Source organism: Falco naumanni, chromosome 3 (assembly GCF_017639655.2).
Source record: "Falco naumanni isolate bFalNau1 chromosome 3, bFalNau1.pat, whole genome shotgun sequence".
In the NCBI taxonomy this organism is placed as follows: Eukaryota; Metazoa; Chordata; class Aves; order Falconiformes; family Falconidae; genus Falco; species Falco naumanni.
In genome coordinates this window covers 56,232,670-56,251,775 of record NC_054056.1, presented here as the reverse complement: position 1 = coordinate 56,251,775, position 19,106 = coordinate 56,232,670, and positions in this window count along the sequence as shown.

The window sequence follows — 19,106 nt, the reverse complement described above, 5'->3', positions numbered from 1 at the left end:
ATGCACTGTGTGGCACGTAAACCCTATTTCTCATGCACTGCAAAAGAGATGCCAATTCCAGAGCTCCCAGCTGGGTACCCAGTCCCTAGGTGACCTTGTTAGCAGCCTCCCTGCTGACTCAGTCCCTCACTCCATCCTTCTCAGTCCCTCTCTCTCTGATAACTACCAGGTATCCTAACAAAACACCAATTGTCCATCAACAAAGAGAGTGAAACATTGCTTGTCTTCATTTTATGCTTTACACACATTGTTTGTTTCATTGTTTTCCTTCTTCTTCCCAGTCATTACCTGCAGTCATGTCATCCTGTCTCTGTTCTTCCCTGGTGCTTTATGTTTCATTGCTCTTCTTCCACACTCTCTCCATGCTCTGCTAAGCACCTTGGCTGCAACTAGCTTAAGGAGATGCTCTCCCATCTTTTGTAGCTTAATAACAATTATGCCAATCCCTGTGCAGTTTTACTGGGTGCACTGGGATTAATAACCATTTGTTATCTGCATACCTTTTTACTGTATCACTGATTTCATGGAGAAAAAATATTTTTTTTACTGGCTGATAAAAGCTACACTAAATTACATAATTTTTAGGTATATCAAAATCATTTTACTCCATTAACTGCAAAATATATTTTCATATAATTTCACATCTGTGCAAAATGATCTGTGTAAATGTGCCTTAAAATCTACATAGGTCATAGGTTGAAATATTGTAATGGTTTGACCCTGGCTGAATGCCGGGTGCTCACCAAAGCTGCTCTGTCACTTCCCTCCTCAATCGGACAGGGGAGAGAAAACACAATTAAAGGCTCGTGGGTCAAGATAAGGACAGGGAGATCACTCAGCAATTGCTGTCACAGGCAAACAGACTCGACTTGGGGAAATTAGTTTAATATATTACCATTCAAATCAGAAAAACACACCTTCCCTCCAATCCTTCCCTTCCTCCCAGGCTTAACTTAATTCCAGATTTCTCTACTTCCTCCCATCCAGTGGAACAGGGGGATGGGGAATGGGGGTTACTGTAGTTCATCACACATTGTTTCTGCCAGTTCTTCCTCCTCACACTCTTCCTCTGCTCCACTGTGGGGTTCCTCCCATGGGAGACAGTTCTCCATGAACTTCTCCAAAGTGAGTTCTTCCCACAGGCTGCGGCTCTTCACACACTGCTCCAGTGTGGGTGTCTTCCAAGCGGTGCAGTCCTTCAGGAACAGACTGCCTCAGCATGGATCCCCTGAGGTCACCAGTCCTGCCAGGAAACGTGTTTCAGTGTGGGGTCTTCTCTCCACAGGTCCTGCCAGCAAACCTGCATGAGCGCAGGCTTCCCATGGGTCATAGCCTCCTTTGTGCACCCACCTGCTCTGGCATGGGGTCCTCCATGGGCTGCAGATGTATATCTGTTCCACCATGGACCTCCATGGGCTGCAGGGGACAGCCTGCCTCACCATGGGCTTCACCGCATGTGGAGCACCTCCTCCCACTTCTTCACCGATCTTGATGTCTGCACAATTGTTCTTCTCACACAATCTCATTCCTCTCTCTTGCTGACACAGGTTATTTTTTTTCTCCTCTTCTTAATATGCTATCACAGAGGCACTGCCACCATCGCTGTTTAGCTCAGTGTTGGCCCGTGGCAGGTCCGTTTTGGAATTAGCTGGCATTGGTTCCATTGGAAATGGGAAAAACTTCTGGTGTCTTCCAACAGAAGCCACCCCTGTAGCTCCCCTGCTACCAAAAACTTGCCATGCAAACCTACTACAAATATAGAGAAAATCAGGGATGAACATTATAAATGTGGAAACCATTTTGAAAGGATAGGCTATAGCCTTTGCCGATATACATGGAGAGGCAAAAACTGAGGCAGTAGCTTGTTTACCATTTCATTCTTTCCACCATGCTTCCACCTTTGTCTTCCTTTGGCACACTCAAAACAGGACACACAGCAGGTTCAGTTTCTCTGCAGCTGTTGCTGATCTCCTGACTGATGACTCAGTTCAGCTACTGGTCTCTTCTTAGTGGTATTTAGATTCCAAAATAGAAGACTCCTAATGTATGTCATATTCATAAAATGGAAATATTTAGGGTGATGCTACACCCTCTATTTCTTGATGCTTATAAACTTGCCTGGGAAAGTAATGTTAACTTCAGCTATGCCTTGCTGCTGGAGCAGGGAGAGAATTTTGGCATGGCTTCCTTATGTGTTGGCAGGAAGTTCCCAGTGGCTTAGATATCGGATCTTGACACTCAATAGTTTCTTGACCTAATGGTATAGGTGTAAATGATAAAAAAATGTAAACCATATGGGGTTTTTCAGGTTTACAGCAAAACAGTGTACATATGAAATATTTAGGTTATTTCAAGTTTTTTCTCTTAAAAAGCAGTTAGAGTAAGGAATTAATCCTGACAAAAACCATACAAGTTTACATGACTCAGGAATTATTGTGATTGTTAAGCCCTTAACTTGACTGAAATCATCTTCTCTTACTGGACTGTGAGTTCAATGCACAGCGTATGCAGTGTTTCCAGCTGGTGAATGAATATGTTTGTAGCATTTCTCAATGGTATGCTGACAGGACACAGCATGACATAGTCTGCTATGTGAAGAATTGATAAGGAAAAAATTATGCCTATTCAAGCAGCCACAAACAATTGCCTCTGAAGTCGCAGTCAGAAGAAGAACCTAGAAAGCATTTGTGGAAAGATATATTTCATTCACCTAGTATTTTAACTGAAGCAAAGGTGACAGTGAAACCAAGCATGGACAAAGAACTGCCCAGCTGACTACAGGCAGAGGCCTTAGGGAATGCATTGCACAGAACTTCAGTTCTGTGTACAATACCCACTAGTGCAAGATCACTGTGTTATACATACACAAATGTTTACAGTACTTTGGGTGCATTTATCCTAGAATTATGGGACAGAGATCTGCTTTTAAAGCTAATGTCTCAAATCTCAGTTACGAGGCTTTGGTTCATATTTCAAACTTATCTTAGAGCACATGAACATAATTTCTTTTGGGTGAGCTAACCTGGTGTTGTGGAACGAGTGTTTTAGGGTAGGTCACTTAAAGAATTACATCAAAGATATGAGCAAAATAATTTAATATGATTCTGTGGAAATGCGACTTCACAAAGTTTGATGGCCATGTCTACTCTATTACTTATTACATGGATAGAACACACAAAGGAAAATCAAGTTAGAATCAAGCTAAAATGACTTACACAGAGATCAAAGACACAAAAGGGTAAGGGAGTTTAGTCACAAAGTTCAGAATGGACCTCCTTGCTTTCTAAACTCTTAATAGAGCTTAGGTGCAGCTAGGTCTAATCTTAGACTCAGACTTGGACAAGGGGTTATATCTAAAGGATGTCTAAGGTTTATTCAGTTCAAGGTTGATCATAGGATTTTAACAGCACTTAATCTATGACTATTTTAACATTTACAAAGTGAATCAATGAGATTTACTTACATTACAAAAGTGGTTTACTATGGGTTCAAGATGGTAAAACTTACACTATACTTACTATGAGATACCTAAATCAATTCACACACGCACATGCACACAATCACAAAAGAGATAGATGTATAGAGACATATGCACAAATCTACAAAGGTACGCCTGTTAAAAGTTCCCCTCAAGTTCAGTGAAATACTCATATCAAATGCCTTTGCATTTCTCAACAGACGAAGGGTTGAGCCTCAAGGAACAGGAGTATCAGACCAGGGCCCATCATCAGCTTTCAGCGATGGTCCCCCTAGAATTGCAAATGGGAGTTCATGAGTTCTGAGCAACATCCCACTCAGAGGGAGATACTGGTCACAGCCTGCTGTGGTCCAGGAGACTTCAAAGGGTCTCACTTTGGACCACTGTTTATAAGGTTGTGAGATGACTGGCTTTAGTCATCTGTACATTTCCATTCTGGCTGTAACCTGAGGCATTCATTTTTTTTCAGAATTCCAGAAACAATTCTACCATTCCATTTGGGTTACAGCCTGGGTCAGGAATGTTCCAGGGATGTCAGGGAATAATTGATTTTCCACACTCTTGTTCCCTACCTTGGCCAGGCAACAGGCATTCCTGGTACAGACAGTGTTGCTCCCCTCCTTAGCCATGTGAGAGCTGCTGGTACAGTCAAGGGGTGCTTAAGCACCTGACTCCTTAGACCAACACCAAGGCCGAATGGGGATTCCTGAGGTCATAGAGTGTCCCAGAGGAAGGGGTGAAATGAACCACCACACCTGGAAGTTCAGTTCCACCCCCTCATTACACTCTTGAAACATATATTCTTGAGATATTGGATTCTCCGCATCACCTTTCTGCTTTACAAATTCTACTCACTTGCATTGCTATGTAGACATACTTTTTAAAGCCAAGGAGAAAGTTTGTGGGCACAAACAATGATCTATATAGACTGTTCTTAGTGAAGCTTCTTCAATATCCAGGGAGATAAGTGTGCATCTTAGAAGGCAGCTCCTACCTCCTGACACCCCAGTACAGGTCTACCTGGAACAGAGAAAATGCAAAGCAACAGTTGTTTTATGTTTGGCTTTTTGGTTTTTGGTTGTTGTTTGTTGTTGTTTTTAAATTCAGAATTGCATTAATGTATTTCAGTAGAACAGTTCAGTTTTAGTAATTTTTAATATGCTATTATGTGTACTTTTCATTTGTCTTAACTAAATAGCATTTTTCCTGTACCAGATGAACACAATTTTTATAAGCAGAGGATGGACCCTGGAAAGGTTCAAAGATGGACACACAGACATCTGGACTAAGTTCTTAATGGCATGGATATTCACCAGCAAATCCTTTCTTAAATATTCTGAGTTGAATTGCTTGTACTGTTGAGGTTTTTCTGTATTTGTTTAAGAAAAATGATTGCAAATGTTATCCAAGTGACCCAGACTCACTTATTCAAATAAATATTTGCAAATACTTCCTGCTTTCACTTTTTCCTACACATTTTATTAGAGAAAGCATTCAGATTATTCTGACTGCTTGCCTGTACACAGAAAAACTAAGCATTTTTGAGGAACATTCTTTGATGTTTTTGTATATTCTACACAGTAAAACAGGTGTATGAGTTTATATTTACATACTCATATTTGCAAAGAAAACAATTGCTTGTAACTCCTTGAAGGGAGAGTATGGCTTTGTCATTCTTATTTTTTGTAAAGAAATCTCCTATACTATTCAGGTTAAAGTCAAGAAAATTAGTCAGACTTGGGAAAATGTTCAAAAAGATGTTATGGTGGTAAACACACTTGTCAAACTCTCCAAAGCACAGAGCAGGCACTGTCAGCAAAATCATCTTCATGAAGAGGGACGGTTGTTACTAACTCCATAGATATCCTGCTAGAACAAAAAATAAAGCTCAAAATTTGAATGAGAAATTATATTAAAGTCACATAAAACATTCAGAGAAAACAGAATAGTACAATTATTTGCATCCTGATCTTCATTTTGTACATCTTGTCATGTAAATGTGTCTATTTACCAAAATCCATTCAGAAATAAGTAATAGTAGGATCATTTTAGTAGCAATTGTGCTTATCTAAACTGCATTCCTCTACTATTCCTGTTTTTGCTCATTGCTGTTGTGTAAATTATAGAATTTATAGAATTCTATAAATTATGGAAACAGACCCTGACTATCATGTTTAAATGGAGAAGCTTTACACTGCACTTTCATAAATGTTTAGTAAGACATAAGCCAGCTTAACCTCCAAAAGTCATACCGCCACCCTTTCATTCTTGGTTGCTTATTTCTCCACCCATAACTGCAGGCTGCAGACACACACATTTGTGCAATGAACTACCTCAGGGAAGTCATCCGAGATAATTAACCTTGGGGGGGGGGGGACACGGACACAGGACGGGGAACAAACAACAAAAAAAAGACATTTAAGCTTTCCTCCCCCAACTTGGTGCTTTTTCTAAGAAACCTCTTCAGCTGTCTGGTGTTTTTTCATTTTTATTTTTGACAGACCAAGGGAAAATGTTTTGGGGAAGCAAACACTGTCAAGATTTTCAGGTAATAGTGCCACCTTATGTAGATTTAAACTAACATAAAATGATGGCATCATCATTCACTCGATTCTCTGCACTTCAAAGAGGTGTTAACAAAAATGAATACAATACTACTTGAAACAAAGAGAAAATAACCTGATTTAAAGTAAACCAATGAAATCTGAAGTAAAAAGAATGTTTCACATAGACTGCTTGCCATATAAAATGGTATGCAAGCATGTGTATCTAAGGTTTAAAAAAGCAGGAAATTTGTAAAAATTTCATACAAGAAAAAGCAAATTAGCTGTGTGATTTTGCAATCAATCTTTTTCCTTTATAAGTAAGGTCATCTATCGTCCGTCATAGGAATTATCCTTAGAATTGATTACTTTTTCCTGAAAAAAATGTGAATTTCACAATGGGTTTAAGCTCTTAACGTGGGATATTAACAGCTGCAGGCACCTATATGCAGAGTTCTGAGAACTTTATCGTGGAGGCACTGTAATCCTATATGTGCCTAGTTTGTTCCTGTACATTTGCCAAACCCTGCAGTTTGCACATCCCACCCTTGCTAGGTGAGCAGCGTAAGCAGCTGGCTTCTGCCAAAACCAGGTCTAGATCCACAAGCTAAGCATTCTTTAGCACACTTGGCAGAGATAGGGTGATTTTCCTATAAAATGCAGCTATTTTTTTCCCTTACAAGGAAGGAGATGATCTTAGCTCTTTTATTCCATAGGCTGTTGGATAGCTCCTCCTCACAGGACATGGAAATATCTTTAACCAGCAGAACGATATAGCATATCATCACAGGCTATTTTGTGCAATATACCTTTCGCTACTCATTTTGAAAGAGCTACTGAATTGAAGGAAATGCAAGAGCTATGAAATTTCTGAGGTATGAACTGGCAATGAGCGTGTCTCTAAACAAATGTTTAGGATATTAACCTGGGAATGGAGAAGCCGTTTCCCTGTCCCTACTCCAAAACTCTCTTCTGTTTTTGCTTTTCTTATGGAGCTTTAGCAGTTACTGGGTAAAATATAAAGATGGTGCTGAGGATTAGATGCCCCCTCCACCTTAACCTCTACACTGTAAAATCATAGGGTATCTCAGTCTGAGTCACCCATAGCCCCCGTAACTTGTTCTTCTACTCAGTATTTCCTGCTAGATATCCAGAGTCATCTAGTATGCTGAGTTCGATGGGATAATTTTGAGGCAAATTATTTCCATTGTTCATTGTGTGGGAACTTATGCTACTGTTTCGGGTGTTTGATTTCATACGGGGAATTAGGTCACTAAAATGTCAGCACTGGGAAAGTCTGCCTGTCTGAGAAGGGTCTGTCCTTATTCTTGATGGTTTCTGTAAATTATCTATACTATACATCATGGGGCCAATCCCCCAGATCATAGTATTTAAAAACAATAGTTACTAAATAATAGTAATTATCATCATAAACATCATAATCATAACAACAACAACTATTATTATAGTCATAATAAAAAAAGTAGGAACTGATTCACAATTTAAAAGCCTAATTATTATAGAATAAAATTATGGAGGGAGAGGAAAAATATTCCTTTAAGGGTTTCTGCCTTTCAAGCAGATAATTATATTTTTCAACAGAAAATTTTTCTTATACAAGTATAGATTACTTCAAGTATAAAATCAGCTTGTTATTTTATTGCAAGTTAATTCTTTCAAAAGTTTTACTACATACATTTTTATTTTGAGGTACATTTGCTCTCTCAATATTTATTATGCATAAGGCTGTGGTTGAGATTTATTCTTCACAGGCACGCACCAAGTTTGAAAATTTATTGGAGGTAGGGATGCTAACATGTCATTGCCACAGCTCTATGTTATCCCAATCTTCCAGGAATTTTGTCAGTAATTAGTATATTTCTGTGTCAATAAATCATTTGTATTTTCATTCTGAAAGATAATTTCAGCCCAGAGAGAGACTGTAATGATACTTATTAAGTACATGATATATTGCTAATGAAGAAGATGATATATTGCTAATGAAAAAAAAATGTATCGTGAAAGCCTTGCTGAAATATAGGTAATTAATATTACACTTAGAATACAATTTTTCAGGTTTTCAAACATAATTATTACATTTCATAGCCCCTTCATACACACCAAGCTCATCCCCTACAGTTCCACAGGTTTCTTCCTATTCCACTCAATCCAGTGGGACTTTGGACACTGAGATCTGTAGGAGCTACATTGAGCTGCAAATTAGTAGAGGAAGGACATCTAACATGATTTTATGTGTCAGCAGGTTGTTTCACATAATGCCAGGTCTGAAATAAAAACAGATTGTCCAAGGAATATTTGGCAGAATCAGTTCTAAGAGAAAATGGGAGGAATTAAAATTCTGTTGGTGGTTAGAGTGTTCACCGGGGAGCTGCGAGGGAGGCAAGCCAAGAGCCGAGTGCAACAGACAGTGCTGCCAGCGGGGCAGGGACCTCGCCGGCATGGGAGCTGGTTCCACAGCTCCTGAGCAAAGGGGCAGAGCAGGGCCAGAGGAGGGGTCACAGCCCCATGATGGCTGGGTATGGACCTGGGGACAGGGATTGGCTGAAGCCAGGCTGGGACACCAGCCCATGGGTGCTGGTCAGCATCAGAAATGGGGAGGTAGGAGACTCAGGGGTACCTGCCCCCTATCTCAGGCAAGATCAAGAGTGAGGGCTACAGTTGCAAAACAGGCCTTGGGTGAAGCCAGGGAGGACCGTACCTCTCAGCAACTTGCACACAGCTCTGCTTCATGGCTACACAGCTGCACCAGGCTGGAGCCCAGCCCAGCCCAAGCCCCTACAAGTGTGTGGGTTGGGGTAATTTACATGCGGGAATTCTTTGAAATATCGTGCTGTTACTTCCTGGGGTTTTAGTCATGTGCTCATAAACTAGAAGATAACATTTCCAGAGTGAAAGACCAGACAAATAACATCATCACTTACGTATCATACATGTTAAAATTTCTTAGAATCTTAAAAAGAACAATTCCCAATGAACGTCTGTGAAAGAAAGAGAGTCAGCTCAGTAATCTTGGAAATACATAACATAAAATGAAGTAAAACTCGCTTTGAATGGTTAATCCAGCAAACTTCAAACTGGATTTTAACACTGACAGATGTTAGCTGAGGTCAAAAATTGGAGCGCGAGTACTGCATTCTCAAAAAATCTCAAGCAGATTCTCTTAATGGTAAATCAAGTACTTTCAACCCAAATCTTTACTCTTTTGAAAGTATGTATAATCTACTAGCCATTGAAAAGTAGATGTAAAATTTCTTAATTAAAAGGGGCTATTTGAGCATCATTATATTCTGATCTTGGAAACTAGGAATGTCCATGACAGGATGTCAATTATATTTCCTCCCTAATAGCTTCCTTCTGTGTTTTGATGAGGCTTAATTTTCAGGTCTTTCACATTTTCAAGCTCTAAATACTTTATTATTGTAGTGTTATCCCTCAAAATATATTTTTGGACAAAAATAAACATCTTGGTCCTGTCTCCCAAGTCTCTTGGATTTCTGAATCAACACAAAAGAGGTTTCCTAGTTAGAGCACAATAACAAGTGCTTATGTTTCCTCTTTTCCCTTTAGCAGTTATTTCAATCAGTCTTTGTGCCATAGAAATTCTCAATACAGGGCATTTTTGTAACATACTACATTGTTTTTTAAAAAAACTAAATAATTATTTTCTTCCAGTCCAATATTGTGAACCACTCACTAATTTTCTTTCTTTTAGTATCTGAGACATATGGTTTAGAATTAAAATGCTCTTACTGCACTCTCTGTTATTTTTCAGATATAGCATTCACACTTGATTTACTAGGGATTTATTAAGCCATGTTGTGAACAGTAGCATTACATCAAGTAGGACTCAATCAAATAATTAAGCAGTTGCTGTATTTTAAACGCAGTTTTCAGACCCAGTGGGACAGATGAAGATAATGTTTACTATCTTACTTAAACATTATCTCAGGTGCGCTTAACATGAATTTATGACATGTATCCTGATTTGTAATAGTAACTCAAACCAAAATAGTTATTTAGCTAACATCATTATCTTTTAAATAAACATAACATTGTGTCAAATAATGAGGCAGTGCTCATACCTCTCATTAAGGTAGAGTACCTCTTTTTTTTCTGAATAGTAATATTAGACATTTATCAGCTACAATTTGCACTTTAATAATTTCTGACACAACTAATGTGCTCACACAAAAGCTTAGCAAAAGCATCTTAAAATTTGCAATCTAAATTAAATTTGCTTCTTCAGTTTTTCAATGTATGCAGAAAAGTCTACTGTTTTAAGTATAGATTGACAAATTTTGTCTTATTTCTACCAGAGTCCTAAGATGACAAACAATTTGCACTATATCCAATCTGTATTGCTGGAAATTTCCATGTTCTCCGCTCTGAAGTGCTTTAAAATGAACTGATAATAACAAAAAGAGTACTCACTTTTCCATTATCTGCTTTTATATTATAATAAAAAAAAATGATTCTTTTTTTATTCTTCTTTTCAGATGTTTGCTGATATCAAATATCAGATAATTTAGTTATTTAAAATAGTTTTTAAATTTTAAGGAGATTAACCATTGAGGCAATACTCCACTGCAGAGATGTTAAATAATTCCTTACATGACAACAGAGATTATAATATTTAAACTTTAAAATTTATATGCAAGATATTTTTCTGCCAATATACCAATATATGCATGTGTCTATATTTTCGAAAGGAAAATCATCAGTGTCTTAGACCTATTATAGCTTATTTTCAAAGTCAAGAACAAATTTAATAGAAATAAACATTTAAACAAAAACTTGGTCAATAAATCACAAGCTTTGAAATTAACAGATAAATATCATCCACACATTCCAGAGTTGTTTTACCTTACTTTTATACAGTACTATTAGTATTATTTGCTAGTACTCAGTACTACTATTATTCTACTGAAAAAAAAAACCAAAACAACAATCAGGAGAAAAAATTTAAAGCTACTTAGCTCTTCTATATAACCAAAATAACATGAATGTAAACTATTTAATATTTTCATCACTTGACCTTCAATACAGATTCCCAAATAATTTCAAGTAATTATCCCCCAAATTCACCTGTTCTCCAGATACCACACCTCTCTTCCAGAATACCTCTGTGTGTTCATCCTTTAGCCATGGCAGTAGCAGGATCCATGGAGCTGAAGGCATCTGTTAACCTTCTGCACATGACTGAAGCTCTCTGCTGCATTGACTGAATGACTGCAGACTGCTGCTGTGAGGATATTTTATACAAAATTAACATTTTTCTACTGAATTTTACATCTTACATAGATGGAGAAAATATATATATATATATTTTAGGAAAATAATTTCATCCTGAAAGACAGTACATAGCAGAAGTTTTTCACAATTATTTTCCTCTGGCAGCTTTCTAGAGGTCTATCAGCCAAAATAGAGAAATTGAGTATTACATCTAAAGGTAAATCAAAGAATTTACATATTTAAAAATTAAATGTTCTGGTAGACAGCCTCTTGCTAAAAAGCAGCATACAGGCCAAGCTTTGAAAGAAAGCAACTGAGAGATGAATGTATTTAGGATGGAAGAGTATTTACACTTATTTATATTTATTATTTTTGTATTTACATGAATACTTCCATTTGCTTGAAAGTCCTTGTTCCTTTCATGTTCCACCAACATGACATAAAAGCCCCTTCAGATATCAAAGTGGTTGCCATACTCATAAAAGGATAGGTAATAGCTTCATCATTTCAGGGTAGCCATGACTTATAAGGAAAAAGTTCCTTATACATTAATCCAGTCCACAATGACTGATTTGGACAACGTTTGTGAACTTCATTTGGTCAAGTGTGAATAACTGTGTTATCTCATACTACAAGGCTTGGAGGAACAAAAACCCCAGTCATCTTTCCCACCACAAAATCATACAAACTTACTTTTTGCCCTTCTGGAGAATGTATTTACTCAGGATTAAGAAGCAGGTTTCAATTCAGTAAGAATGGAAACAATTCAACAGTAAACATCTAATGAGCAGCCAGTGTTTTTTGTACATGATCACTGTAGCAACCAATGTTTAGGAGTTTTCCTCCTCATTCACTCATTTCCCTCTAAAATAAATCAAGAATATGATGCTATGTGTGGGTGGTAAGAGTGTTAGTAGCCCAGACAAGGAGTCAGTGGACACTAACAGGTAGCTGGAACAGTTTGTCTTCACCTCTCTAGAGGCAGCCAAGAAGAAAACACTGAGAAAACAAAGGTGGAAAAACTTTATGCTATGGTGATTATGCACCTCACTCAGAGCAACAGCCATATCCACCCCTCTGAGAACCAGCAGAACAAGGCTAAACCTTTCCTTTAAAGTACAACTGGCATCAAGTGCCTGCAACATTTATATCAAGAAGCACTTTCCTATTTGATTAATTGCTTACTGGAACCAAATGTGTCCTTTTTCTCCAGAAGTACCCTCCCAAGACAGACAGCAAAATTTTTGTCTCTTTTGTAATGGGGAAGAGGAAGATAGCACCCTTGTGCTGCAGCTAGGAAAAAAAAATATATATATAGTGGGAGAAACCAGAAGGAAATTAAAAACTTTGGCATGTTGACAAGACACTTAGCTGTGTATATGTCATAGATTTTGGGTCTATCTTAGAACTGTGCTTGCATTTTGCATTAAATTATAGATGAATGTTAAAGATAATGCAAAATAGAAATTATGAAAGCTGTTTCCAAACTCTGTGGATATGCTTATGTTATATACATTCTGACCACCTCAAGAATTGGACCACTAAGGGAATTTAGGCCAGAAATATGTAGCTTCTGGACCTTCATTTGGCTTAAAAGCCATAGGAAGTACACCAGGATCAATTCAAGTCTGACTGGGACAAAAATCTATACATATTGGGACACAAATCTAGGCACCTCAAGATTTTAAGAAGAAAGGGTAAGGCTCCTGTGGGGTTTGGATGTTACCAGTATTAAACAGTATCCATCACAAAATTCTCAGAATTTTAATTTGGGCATTTAGTGCCTAATTTTTACCTTATGTATGAGATAACTCTTCTAATCTTATTTCTATTTGATCCATAGTCTCTGAATATACTTCATACTTAGTTTTATAGGAGCATATGAAACTTTACTGTGAAGTTGTTATAGACCAGATCTCAATTAATCCTGTTCATCATTCCTTCTGCATTGATATTGCCCTTGGCAAATGGCCTCAGCCAGTGATGCAGAAAAGTGCACATGTTAGTATTCGGCTAATGTGCACGTTAGTATTCAGCTAATATGCAGTTGGGACCCCTAATGACTCATGCTATTATACAATTGACTGAGATCACCTAAAGGAAAGAAACAAGATCATTACAAAAACCTCAGTATTCTCTCTGTTTTACAGTGTCTGTACTCTTAAGACAGAATTTCCTGTTAGAGATGCTGAAATGTCTAAGGAAGGCTGTGGTAGCAACTTTGATGATACTTGCATTTGAGCAGCCTCTAGCTATTCTAATTGTTCCACCTGCATGGAAGAGGGATGAAGGCCAAGAAAGGCCAAAATGAAATTAAAAGATAAGCAAAAATTAGAAGATGAAGATGCTACATTTAGCTAAGCCGGAATTATAGAGCATTTTTAGGTCAGGGTTAATATCCAGTGTCTGAGCTCTATATTCAGAAAGTGCTGCAAATGATGGATTAGGTTTACTGGTATATTTTAATATATTGAAGCAGCAAGAATTTCTAGTAATATTTATCTCGAACACCAGCATTTCTTGATTTCTAATTAATCTAAAGGTAACTTGACATACTGTCATAGCTTTAGGAAAATTTGAGGTTCGATATTCAGAAACAGGAATCAGAGAACACAGGAATCATAGAATAGATTTTCTAAAAGAAAAGGCTGTATAGTGGTGACATTTCTTTACGCCGTAAAGATTTTAACTTCTTTACACATAACTCCTGTTTTTCTAGGTAATATTTAAATTTACTAATTTTCGCAACCAATTCATATGTATCAATAAATATTCTTTATCCAAACGCTGTAGCACTGATAGATAGCTTGCACTAAACATGCCTTATGGAGAGAACACACATGCAGTTCAGACCATATGAAAAAGTACAAGTTGCTCAAATAGCTAATGTGGTGTACTGACCGCCACCAATGGCAACTTTTCTCAGGAGGGAAGAACAGGGAAAAAATTGCAGTTAGTTGAAAAGTTAGACAGGTGTGGCCAGTTAGTATATATGAAACAAATAGATTTAAAATCCAAATTAATGTGGTAACAGACTTAACTATTACCATAAACAAGCAACAGAATGGTAATGAGGGCTCAGCTGTACACGTACACTGCGTTTGATCCTTGGGCTGGGAACACTTTGTTTTCAGTCCTACATTGGTCTCCTGCACAAAACTTTTATTCCAGTGTTAGTCAGAGACTCAGAAAATCAGCAAATACAAATGAGCATACATGCACATTACATAACGTACCTTATAGTTCAAAGACAAAGATTTTAAAAGCTTGAACAAGATCATCCAGGAAGAATATACAAAGGCGTGGAAGAAATTCATCCCATCTGAGACATCAAAAGAAAGAAAGAGCTGGGATGCCTATAAAATATTTGAATAGGATTTCCTTCTACAAATAAATACTTTCTCTTACAAAAACATTACAGCAGTAGCACTATGAGAAAGTTGACTTTTCAAAATTCAGTTCTAATGGAGGTGTACAACAAATGTCATAAAATTGCTATATAACAAAAAAAAAAGGAATCCTTGTCATCTTTTGCATTTTTAATATCTTCACATTTTCCTGGTCAGCATATTTAATTTCTTTATTTGTATATACTTCACAGTACATGTTACAAAAGATTTTGTTTGTTTTTAACACTAAGTAAAATGAATATAGTATTTCCCTAATTTAATCTTCTTGTCTGATACAATATATAAAATTTATTTTACCTCTATAACTAATGCTTGGTAGGTAATTGGTTCATTGAGTTATACATTTCAAAATTTTCCTTGCAGGTAATGGAATATATAAAAATAAATCACAATTTACTCAGGCATTTTATGATATGTCACCAGCAAACATCCAAAAAAGCACAAACCTTAAGCATTTAAAGTTTGAAACGGTTAACTTGCATCCAGATCTTCACAACTTCTCATCTAAAAAGATTTATAAATGTCTAATGAACTGTCAGGGGTGAGAACTGAAAATTATCACTTACTAGATTCTTCTTCACCTTTAAAAGAAATACAATTTTATTTTAGTTGCACATAAAAATAAATTCTAGTACTCCCATTTATTATGTTAAATCATAGAAAGGGTAGCTATAATAATGCATGAGAAATTGCTTTTTTTTCACCTTGACTGGCCTAGAAACAAGTTAATATATTTCCTTTGCTTAAATAAAATGTCTGAACTGAGATTAAAATTAGAAATGTATTCCTGAACACATAAATATGATAGTACTGTATTCAATATCTGATGACTATATTATCATGATTGAATTGGCCTCCTGTCCTCTAAAAGAGACTTCTTTATGTATTACATGACATTACAGAATGTTGTTAATCTTCAATATCTTAAATACACTAGGCAAAAAAAAAAAATAAATCTTGTGGGTTCTACTTCAAGAAAGTACTTTTGAGACAGCCAAGCATGTCAGTTTTGGACAAAAAACAACAAAAAACAAACCCCAAAACAACAACAGCCAAAAAACCCCACCAAAACCAAAAACCCACACAAAGAAACCAACCCACAACAAAACGAAACAGACCAGAAATGTTGTGGAAATTTAAACCATACCACCACACCTCCTGTGACAGTAGATACTTTAGAAAACATAAGTTGGAGCGTTTCACTCAGACATTTAAGAAGCAGGTAATTTAAATCCTGCTGTTTGGTGGGGTTGTTTGTTGTTATTGATTTGGGGGGGTTAGGTTCTTTTTTTTAGGGGTACTCCCTCAAATGCCCAAATATGAGGCTGTACAATGTACTTTACTAGGAGACTACAACCTACCTTTTTCTATTACTAGGATGTATGTGACAACAACACACTGAAGATAATTTCTTTAGTATTAGAATAATTTTGAACTTTAAAGGATTTATGTAATCCTCTATGGCTCTAATTATAAAGAACTTGCTACAGTTTTCAAAAGCAATGTGTATTCAGCACATATGGTAAGAAGAGTGGGGAGTAGAATTTACGCACACACATTCGACAACTCCAGTGACATTAATAGGCTGGGACTGAATCTTTGGAGTTTCTGAAATACGGCATCAGGCTCATTCTCATAAAAGAGAAAAATTAGAGAAGTCAAAGTATTACTGGGAAAAGAAATCTGAAATGCTATTTGGTAATGATGTAGATGCCATGTACCGTTAACAGTTTCTTAAAATAATCACATTTTTTCCTAAATAAATAGTATTGGTATCTTTTGTATCTCTTCCTCTGCCACTCAGAGATTTGTTCATTGATGTTTCTGTAGACTGCAGGTTTTGCAGACCATAAAAACAAAGGAAAAACTCACGCAGCATCTGTGAGCAAAGAGGATGGGTGAATCTTTCCTCTAATACCAACTGTGTATTACAGGTATAGTAGGAAATCTTTAGATTTCCCCTAACTTCAGCTTTGTTTTCAGACATCACAGAAAGGAAGAGGAAATATTACAGAAATGGAGTGGAAGGAAGATTTCACATTCTAGTACATCTAGGAAGACTTACTGCCCACTTTTGAAGAGGTATTACCGAACGAAGAAACCAAGCCAACAGAATTAAGGGTGGGTTTTAAATTTCTATTTTTATTGTCAGGCAGGCAAAGAAATTCTCAACAAATACCTAACAGAGACTATTGAAACTGCATAAAAAACAAGTCATTGAGTTATGACCACTCTACTACAATATCCAGGCAAATATTTTTTCTACCATACTCAGAATTACTATATAGTTGATAGTGTTGGCATGTTCATAGCTACCACACCTTTTCAAAATCCCTGGAAAGTTACTCAGTCTCATCACAAGGCTTAGGGATGTGAACTACGGTGATACTACTGAAACACTATTGCTACATGGCTGAAGATTTTGCAGCACCAGCAAAATTATCTTACCGCCAAACCCCACTAATACTTGCTACTAAAAATAACGGAGTACTAGAGGAAAATAATGGAAGGACGGGAAGTATTGTCAGTAAATCCCAAACTCTTGTGAGCAAATCCAATATTTGGGGAAAGTTCCATTATGACATTGTATGATTTTGATTCCTAAAACACTGGGAGAAAGTTAGCATTGAAAAGATACCAATTGCCTGAAGAAGACATAATACTTTTTCTTCTGCCTTCTTAACCTTTCATTTGGGAGAGCTGGGTGTTTGAAAGAATAATGTTATACTTCCTTCTCTAGTTCAGGCTGGGTGGCAGAAGTTTCCTAGCTACACTGAATCAAAAAGGCACAGCCTCGGAATTAGAGCTTTTCCCATGAACCTAAATGCATCCAATATATATGAGAAAATTTTTTTTGAATATGCTACATGAAAAACATTCAGTTGTGAAAGCCAATAAATTGATATTAATCATTCATCAAGTTTTGCAGCCTTTCTAATCTGATTCCTGATGCTAGAACCGTAATACATTAAGAGTGGTAATACTAAATTTATAATAATTGCTTGTTTTAAAATATATTTATTTATTTTAACTCTTCAGTTGATTTGTAATGATTTAGTTAGTTCACGGCCTCCACAGTTTTCATTGCCTCATAACTAAGGAACTGACCTGACCCAAAACAATACCGGGACTCAGGGGCCCAATGTCTATTAGGCGAGATGTAAGGCGGTTCTGCTGCCACCTCTTTGCAGCATCCCAAGGACAGCACATTTCATGCAGGGAGAGAGATTTGCTACAAGTGCTGTAGCCCAGGGAGATCTGAGAAATATGCATTGCAAGAAATCAAGAGAAGAGAGAGTGAAAACACATCATTTATAAACCAGTTTGACTGAGCAAGTAAGTCTGATTACCTGCACTCTGCAACTATTGTTACGACAGCTCCACAGGGAGCATGTTCATTTGTCACTTCCACCATACCATATCTCAAGACATACGAGTATTACATCAAATGCATCCCTCTGCAGTTGGCTATCAGCCTACTTTCTGGCACATTTCAAATGCGTGGATAAATACTCAGGACTATGCACGCTGCTCTCCATCACCATATTTCTAACCTCTTTCAAAGCATCTGCACACATGCTTTAATTCACTGGCTTTGGCTTTTCCCCAGGTTACTCTCCATTACAGGTATTTGCGTTTGAAGTAGGTGAGACTGCTCCTCCTGGGGCTCCAGGGTGTGCGGGACCCTGCTCGGGGCAGGGTGCTGCCAGAGGGGGATGACCCAGAGCGGGGCAGGGTGGCGTAGGCAGAGGGAGAGTTGGAGTGGGGTAGGGTGGTATAGGCAGAACGGGACAAGGTATTGTAGGAGGAGTGGGACAAGGAGCTGTATGGAGGGCGTGTGAGTGTGCCGTAGGCAGTGCGGGACAAAGGGGAGCGCCCCGTGGGGCTCCACGTTGAGCGGGAGGTGGAAGCCCACATAGAGCCTGAGTGAGTGGTGGTGTCACAGGAGGGGCCCCACTGGGGGCCACACACTGAGCGAGACCCCGGGGTGCCCACAATCCGGGAGACTGAGCGAGAGGTGGGGGCACAGAGGGAGCGGGCCGTGGCGGTTACCAGGGGACGCGGAGCCGGAGGGCACGGCAGGCAGGCTGCCGGTGAGTCCTCAGGGTGAGCGGTGGGTGAGCTGGTGGGGAGGGCCCCCACGGCCCCCATTGAAACTGTGGTGGGGGAGCACAGCGAGTGGGCCGCGGGGGGCCCCACTGGGCGAGGGGCTGGTGAGCAGAGTGAGTGGGCTGCTGGGGGTCCCACAGGGCGGGAGGCTGGGGAGCACGGTGACTGGGCTGCTGGGGCACTCCCCACCTGCAGCCCTGCTGGGGTGGCACTATGGGTGGCAAAGCGGGACGCTGGGGAAGATGCTGGGCAGGGGCCCGGGGAGCACGTACCGTGGGCTACTGGGGTGCTCAGGGGTTGGGAGGGCAGGGT